The sequence below is a fragment of the Dermacentor andersoni genome, chromosome 6 (assembly GCF_023375885.2).
Source record: "Dermacentor andersoni chromosome 6, qqDerAnde1_hic_scaffold, whole genome shotgun sequence".
Classification (NCBI taxonomy): Eukaryota; Metazoa; Arthropoda; class Arachnida; order Ixodida; family Ixodidae; genus Dermacentor; species Dermacentor andersoni.
The window spans coordinates 140,355,943-140,364,912 of NC_092819.1; the positions used below are offsets into that span (position 1 = coordinate 140,355,943).

Consider the following 8,970-nt stretch of genomic DNA (forward strand, 5'->3'; position numbering starts at 1 on the left):
TCTTGGTATGTAGGGGGACATATCTCGTTCAATAACTAAATGTGGATATTTACGTAAAGTGAAATGGAAAAGAGCCAAACACTGAAAATATCCACACTTTTGATCCCTGGTCGCCCTAATTTCGCAAAGAGCAGATAAGATGGCTTCTCTTCACACCAACTGTTTCCATGAACATGCGCAACAACCTATAGATTGCGGCTGCGTAAATTGTAGAGAACGTTTTTCCGATTCTCGTCAAACGTATCCAACCAGCCGTATTTTTAATGTGATAAAAGCATGTATTCACAATTGTGATGTCAACAGGCATTTTATTGTAGGCGAGCTGGTCATCCAGAGCGTGACAAAGGTGCAATGGCTGGATTCAGGACGCACGAAAATTCACTTCTTGCCAAAGCCTTGGATGCCTTCGGTTCCTCCCACGCCTCCTCCGAGGCTAGCGAGAGCTTCCTTCGGAGCCATAACGATCAAAGCTGAAATGTAGAAGAAAGCAGTTTGAGGACTAATAAAGGGGGCCTTTGTAACAATAACCGTTCACCACAATGACGTGTTATTTCTGGCAAGAGGTCAGAAGTTGGATTTATCATTATTGAGGCAGAATTTTAGAACAAATGTTCTGGTGCTCAGATGAAGAAATCGAAAAATATCTTTGCGAATAGTTAAGGCGCAATTTGCACATAAAAAAGACAGGCGATAACCGTGCTCGACTGTATTTCCATATCCCCATGTCCACGGAAGCGGCATCGTTTTTCGTTCACTGACTGGTAACAACTTCTCTGAGAAGCAGCGAATAAATGTTTTGCAATTGAAAACGCCCACTGGGCATCTGTCCTGCTCACAGTGTGTCTCGCCGAAAACGGTTGCCCGAAAAGCAGTAGCTGCTCATTTCATGTTAAAACTTCGACATCACACAGAGCGCTAGGCAAATTCAGAATATGGTTCACATGTTCTCATAGTTCCATATTTTTTCATTTAATTTGACAAATTCATGTATTAGGGCACGTGCAATTATTCTAATAATAAGCAATAACAGCAGGATTGGAGAACAACCAACGACAACAGGATCTATTAGCAACAGGGTTGAGTGTTCAAAAGCTAAAAACAGGTATGTCTGTTGTTGTATCACCAGCTAACCAAGCATACAAGGGCTCAACATTAATTTCTTCAACAGACATCGTTTAGTATCATAGCCTATGCAAGAATAACGCTGAACTTGAGGACGAATAACCATAACTGTGCCACACGAGTTTTTACAGCGTAAGTTCGATGGTAGTGGTTAATATTTAATCGATATATATATATATATATATATATATATATATATATATATATATATATATATATATATAATCGGAATCTTTTCGCTAATTTTGGCGCCCGTATTGCACTTGCAAAGGTTTACTTCGAAAACATTTAGTTCCGCTTTTCCTTTGCAAAGGCCTGAACAAAACATTTGATTCCTTTGGTATAACCGATTGGAGGGTAGCTTCTTATTATTTGTATAGTCCTCAAAAGTTCGGGAACATGGTAGCGCACTTTTCCTCCGATATTTATGTGTATGACGTGAATGCGTGATATCAGAATGCAGAACGGTAAAGTACTTTTTCTTTCACTGGCTCAATGATGAGCAGCTACTGTTACTATAAAAGATGTCACGCTTCCATGGCCGACATATTATCATACAGAGATGTCACTGCTTTGCAATCGTAACACTTTATTCTGGATTTTACATTTACTTGTGTTAGATTTTAGACTTATGTTGGCTAATTGTAGCTTTTGTTTTGTCATGATGTGAAAAAGTGAGCAATGGATAGAAAGCAAATGGTTATCTTTACCAATTACGATTGCGGCGACCGACAAGAGGTCCACTCCAAACTGACGGTTCATGTTGCTTTTTGCTGCAGAAAAATAAATTGAGCCACCTATCAGTTCAACAGGAAAACTGCACTGGCCCTCATTTAATAAGCATTTTACGCTAAACGCTGACGAGGCTACCGTATTTGCAAAATTGGATTGCATTAAAGGACTGCTTATATGGTTGTATTGATACTTACATCTTTTGGAGAGGGAGATGAAGCCCCTATACATGTGATCCGCAGCTTCTTAAAATTGATTAGCGGAAAGTAAAGTTCTACAACCAGGCATGCTACATGCAGTTTCATGCTCTCTTCATGTAAAATGGAAAATCATAGTGTACATTAGTATATGTATTTGCAGCCATGCGACTAATTACTGCTTTATTTGCGTGTTAAAATATGTTTTCTTTTCTTCTTGAATGAATCTACGTCTTCACTGCGCTTAATTTGTATTGAGAACAAAAAACCGCTGTTCCACCTCAGGGTGTACCCTAACAAGTGGCTCACAATGCAGATGATTGTTTCGAAATTTCACCAACTCTAAAGAATCTCGTTCCTCAATCGAGCAAGCTTAGTCTTCATTCTTCAGTGTCTTTTTTCTTTCAAATATATAATAACGGCGTCATTAGCCATCGAGTAGAATTCTTTTCCGTGAAAATACTGTTTAGATAAGGTTTGAAATGGAACCTTTACGGTCCTGACATTCCTTTACATATGGATCAAACTAAGTAGAGCGGTTTACACATACAAAATGTTATACCTAACTATGAAAATTTTATATGGCGTATTCATAAACACGAATGACATTTTATTTTCGTTTCAGATTATTTTTAAATAAACCATTATACCCAGGACGTGCACTGTGGATACAACTTATGTGCCGAAAAAGCGCGCGACAAAACATGGCTCGATATCGAGCAGCGAAAAGGCCTATTCTCACCAGTGAGACTATAGATGGCAGCGTCTAAAACGTTGCTAGGTGAAGGGATGAATTTGTGAAGGTTCAGGCCTCGCTTATATCCTGCAAGAAGCACTTGGGGTTCCTCGTATTATGAGCGGTGGCGAATAAAACAAATTAAACAATAAAAGCGCAATTTTTCGGGACGTCTCTGTAACGAACATTTGACCTTCATCATGGAAGAGCAATGGTTCGACAAAAATCGCATACGAAATTTAGAAAAAATCAATTTCTCTAATGAAATGTTCATGCCCCCAATAGCGCAACATAAAAATGGAAAGAATGGCCAACAGAAAACTTGGATGATTGCTTCAAACGTCCGGTAATTTTGGGTTTTACCTAATTAGAGAGCAGGAGCGCCATGCTTGAGCAGTGGGTGCCGTGTATTTTTCGTTCTGTCAAATGACATTGCGCGTAGAGCAGCTGCCATGAAGCAATGATCCCATCACAGCATCTATACTTCCTCTCTCTCAATTTTATATTGCCTTTTCCAGTCTCCATACAACCGCTATGACCAGGTTTTGGAATTATTTGCACATCGTGGTTAGGGCAGCGACAACAGGAAGAAGGCGATTTAAAACCCTAAGAAAGGAGGCATCAGCTTGTTTTGTATTTTCGGTTGCAACTATTGCTGGTTTTGTTACTTGTAAATACTTGTCAAAAGTAGCTCATGACAGCGACCTGTTTCTCTAACCTTGTTCAAGATGTGCGCCACAAAGCAGCGACCGAATGAAAGCATAGAAGATAGCCCATACTAGGTACAATGACGTTTTACTCCTATAGTGAAAACTACAAATGGAAATATGCATAACATATTAGGTCGTTGTTAAGTAAAATAAAAAGGTTTATTTCAATCTGCACAAGGCATTACACTTGATAACACATCCTAAATGTTGTCATTAGAACAACATCCGTGAGATTCATATTGTAACTGTTAATAAGGAATGGTGATAGCAAGAAGATTGTTGAATTTCAAAGGCGAGAGGTTGTTCCACCTTGTTGGATGATGAAATGAATGCTTCTAAAGCAAGCAGCTTTTTTTTCTTTTGAGATTGGCTGTTCAAATAAGATTTCGCGACTGCAATTTTATTTGTTTATTAGGCAGACGTTTTGAGACTAGTGTACTCAATTTTTCAAGCTTGACAGCAGCTTCGGTTTCTGTCTTTAAAACTTCGTGCTTGCGTTATTTCGAAGATGTTCTTTTAGGTCTGATGGATTTCGTTTGCAAAGTGATTTGGCTTTTGATATTTGTTGCCGTTTTTGCGCAATATAGATTAAAATATGTTGTCTGTGTTCGTAATAATATCACTTTCTAAGGATAGCTTCATTTGAAAAATTTTTGCATGAAACAGACAACCAAAAGACATCCCAGTGTTTTTACTCAAATGACTAAGCACGATGTTGAGCGACGTAAGTTACTGCAGTGGCAATTTGACGAGAACGAGGAACACTTCTTTCAAAATTAAAATTTAAGAAACGCAGTGGATAGTCTCGTATGAAAGAAATGATTGGCGTGTTGTGATCAGACAGTAAACTAAACTGTTGTCTTCCTTCAATCTAGAAATAAAAAATAAAATTGGGAATAAAAGTAGGAGGTATTGTAATGTCAATTAACGTGTAATGCTAAATTTTACAGGCCTAATGACTACGAAGAAATTTTATATTGAGTTTTTCGTTTCGTTAGATTAACAGTAAACAATTGAATTTCATATTATTACCAAAATTCACTGTTTGTGGACCATAACCTTTCTCTTCGATGCAAGATGTACTAATGTAGGAAACTCACAGTACAAGAAATATAATCGAAAACAGTACTACCAAAATCAGCTTCTACAGTGTCTCTTCTACAAAACAGCGTGGTAATTAAAGAAATGAATTGGTTTCTGTCACGCGTTCACACCTGCACCTCATTATGCAACGCATGAAAGGGGGTCTTCTTTATAATAGCAGTGATGTGTCTATCCAATTAGGGTATTTCGCATTCGCGAGTTAACGTGAAGCCCACTGACCAGTGTTGATATCACAACTGCGTGGCAGGGAAACGCTCTATTAGAGTGCTGTGCGAGTTTTCTGATAAAAAATATCAGTCCATAGATGCGTGTGGTTAAACGAACGATGCCAACAGACAGGCAATTCGTTATCACTAGGAAAATTGAAGAAGCCCTTCAAAATGTAGCTTTCGCAATGAAGAAATCCCTGAGAGTTGTGTTACTGTTTAATAAATGTTGAACATTTGCCTTACAATCAGGTATTGTAGCTTTTATTTAGCGATCAGCTTCGACGGCATCCTTAAGCTAATTGTGTATTTGAAAGAAGAGCTGCTACCTATAAAGATGTTGTCTGAGAGCTGCCCAGTCAATGACGGGATTCTCAAAGAGATCGGCGGTGTTTGCATTGTTTCTTTTTTTTTTGCTGTATCAGTCTTCTCTCTCTTAGTCCTACATGTTCGGTAAACGATGGAGCTTACTTTCTTAAAAAAAGTATCTGCATTATTCATAGCAACTGTAAAGTGTAAATTTATTATCGCTCTTTAAGGATTAAGGATGAATGTAAGGCGATTATTCGATTCAGATAGTTGTCAGTTGAAATAGTTCTCAGTTGCCCGTATCAGATTATCTAGTTATCATTATCATCAGCCTATATATTGTGTCAACTGCAGAACGAAGCCCTCCCCTGTGGTCTCCTATTACCCCTGCCTTGCTCTAGCTTATTCCAATTTGCAGCTGCAATTTCGCCAATTTTATCTCCCCACCTAGTTTTATGACATCCTAGACGGCGCTTTCCTTCAGTTGGCACCGATTCTATGCTGCCAGCAGTGCACTGGTTTTCTGATGTGCGCATTACATGGCCGACTCCGTTCCATTGTTTTCTCCTAATGTCAACAAGAATATCGGCCATTCCCGTTTTCTAGCTGATCCACACCGGTCTCTTCCTCTCACTTAGCGTTGCGACTAATATCTTTCATTCTATCGTTCTATGCGTGGTCCTTAAATTGTTCCTGGGGCTTTGTTAACCTCCAAGTTTCTCCCCATATGTTAGCACTGGGGGAATGCAAAGATTGTACACTTATCTTTTCAGCGGCAGTAGTAAGCTCCCAGTCAGGATTCGGTAATGCCTGCTGTATGCACTCCAAATTATTTCCTTTTCATGCCTTGAAATGGGGTTCTGCCGAAAGGACAAGTAAGCGGAACGAAAGGGGGACACCTGTGATCCCTGTAGCTATTGTTTGCGCGATTAAAGGCATAAGGTAGGAAGGAAATTGTAGAGCGACATGAAAAACTCTCGGTACAGATTTTTGTTGCATTATAAGTACTTCATAAAATTGTTTTTCCGAGAGTAAAAGAAGCCAATGAATACACGCAAAATACCTACAGTGGCCAGCCGCACGGCAATATTGCGTGAAATTGCAGGCTCCTTTCAGGCTAGGAAAAGCACTTTTCTATAGCACGTATTCAGCAACAGAAACCAGTATTATGAGATTTTCACCTCGCTGTACTGAGACCACAATCTATGCGGGCAGTGGAACAGGTCCGCTTGTTCAAAGCTTCAAGACTACGACACCACGCAGGCGGTGGGGCTAGTTAAACAGACGAGACAGTGCTTTGTATTGTCTGTTTGACCCGTCCGGTAGTCTGCGCTGTTCCGCTGCGTTGAACGTCAACCTGCTAGTTCTTCTTAGCACCCTTTTGGTATGCTATGCTTCCAAAAGTAGGCACGCGAGTCTGCCCATAAGATTGGGGCCACATGTTTCGAGGTTCACTCTTTCTTACACACGGTTCTTTTTTTTTTTTATTGGAAGACACACTACTGCCCTGAACTGACGGTGGATTATTGGTACGAGCACATATGGTATGCTGAAACAATGCTCTCGTTGTACGGCAGATTTCCAGAAATATTTCAGTTTATTCGCCAGAGTGATGAAAACGCCTTCTAGTAAGGTTTACAATGACTTTGTGAAGTGCTCCATTATAGCTGGCGTTGTTCGGTTCACAGACTTCTATTTATTGTGCATTTACAATACGCATTCTTCTTGTTCGTTGTTAATTAGTATTGGACAAATTGAAGCGTTTTGTGCATTCGCTACACCATGGTGTACATTAGAAAAGCTGCAGCCTTTTATGCTACCCAGAATATCAAAAAAAAAAGAAAAAATAGGAGGAAGCATTGTTTAGCGTGGGAAAGAAAAATAAACTATGCAGATTTGCCTTTTCTTCGTTATGCGTTACCAGAATGTCACCTACGTATTGCGTTCAATACAAAACGCCTCATTCCTCGTTCTTAGATATCCGCAACATCATCTACTGCAATATCGATATCATGTCGTCCTTTATTATTGATATATATGTTCAAGACAATGTCGAGTAAAAGAAAACAAAAGACGCAGTAATGTTTCACGAGCGCACTGAAATAAATTTCGTGGCACCTTGCTCGAAGTCCTACACAAAACGTTAGGCTCAAGAACTTTCATGCAGTTAGAGTAGGGGTAACAACTGCAACTCCATATGAGCCGTCTAAGAAAATATTGCCAAGAAGCGCATATTGTCTGAACCTTCACACGAAGTCTTAGGAGCTTCGTGTATTTCTACAAAAGGCCAGTACAAGCGCGTTTATGTTTCACACAAGTTTGGGCCACAAATGACTACGCGTTCGCTCTCTTCTCTTGATTGAAAGCGAAACCATCTTTGTGGGCCTGTCAGTAGATGCATGACTCGGTTTTTCATGCACAGAGATTCACTTCTTGCAAAAGCCTATTCCACCAGTTCCTCCGACACCACCACCGAGCGCGGCAGCTTCATTGGGAGCCATGGTTATATGATCTTAATACGAAAGAAACGCAATGCTTGTTAGGTGCATGCGTTTCTTGCATTTCTTCGTGAATGCAATGCATTCTTGATAACTAAACTTGGGGACCTATGTTTCAGTATACAAAAGTGCTTCATTTATCTAATCAGCTGGCGCATAGCCCTTCCTGCCCATGCGCTCATGCCACCACAGTTTTGAAAATTGACAAATTAAACTCACGGTCTCTAGAAAGAGAGTACCTTATACTTATTATCTCATTTTACCTATGAGCCGCCGCAGTTTTTATGGCGGGACGAGAAAAATGCTCACTGTAGTCTCAGTTATGCAACTTAATTATGCCTATTTTGTTGTAGACGAGGTTGTTAGAAGCGCAATAGAGAACTCAGTTGTGGGTTCTTGATGTGACTCACTTTCATTTCAACTGCGATACTTCTTAACGATCATGAGGCTGACAGCAAATAATTAGTGCAAGCGTGACGCTTCGCTGTTGCCGTGCATGATTAATTGATTCGATATTATCATAGAATCTTTTCACTCAATGTTTCAACAGCAACAGCTACAGGAAAATTTTAACGCGCTAACGGAATAACGAGGTATCCAGAAAAATGATATGAAACGTTTTGAGGGCTAGTGTGAATAGCCTATATAGGGTGTTTAAGCCAACACTTTCGACATTTTCAGGAATAAGGCCATAAGTTCATAGGTAATATCTACAAGTTAGCTTACATCTTTGTTTACATGCGGTATCAACAAATCTTTTACGTATTTATGCATGTGCACCTGTTGCTCTTCATTTGCACTTATGAATTAACGTTAGTAGATTAGTAATTCTCCTGAACCAGGTTACTTTCATATATGTTGCATAAACAGAAAGAATTGAGTGCTGAATCTCTCAGTGCAAAAAAGAACACAAATGCACCGGGAATGAATTAACTGTTTTTATTGCACGATATAACAGATCAATTTCTTAATATACATGACTTATGCTATGATGAAAAGACACTAAATATTTACACTACTTCCCCTTAGCAAGCATGGTCGCCAGGCTGGCCTTGACCTTTGTGTCATTAGTCCCAAAGGTGCTTCAGGTGAATGCTGGAAAGAAGTAGATGCAGCAACATGACGCAAAAATAACAAGTGTGGATTCTTTGTATGTTCATTAAGCAGCTTAATATATTTGCTCAAGCTATCTAAGTCAATACTTAATGTAGCTTAACTATGACTAATGGCTGCTTGTCAATACAATCAATAGCTTTATACAATGTTTTATTTTATGGTATGTTTTATAGTTCATATATGATGCATTTATTTACTTATCCCAAATGATCTCTGTATTTATTGCTGAAACGCTACCCA

General features: G+C 39.3%; 1 long non-coding RNA gene across 1 annotated transcript; it reads right to left on the bottom strand.

Moving 5' to 3' along the window:
- Window positions 1–288: 288 nt before the first annotated feature.
- LOC140218820 (uncharacterized) lies at window positions 289–1,896 on the bottom strand. The gene is made up of 2 exons (XR_011895010.1): window positions 1,833–1,896; window positions 289–470 (listed from the first exon to the last, which is right to left on the bottom strand). It is a non-coding gene; the product is annotated as an uncharacterized lncRNA (long non-coding RNA).
- Between the last annotated feature and the right edge of the window lie 7,074 nt (window positions 1,897–8,970).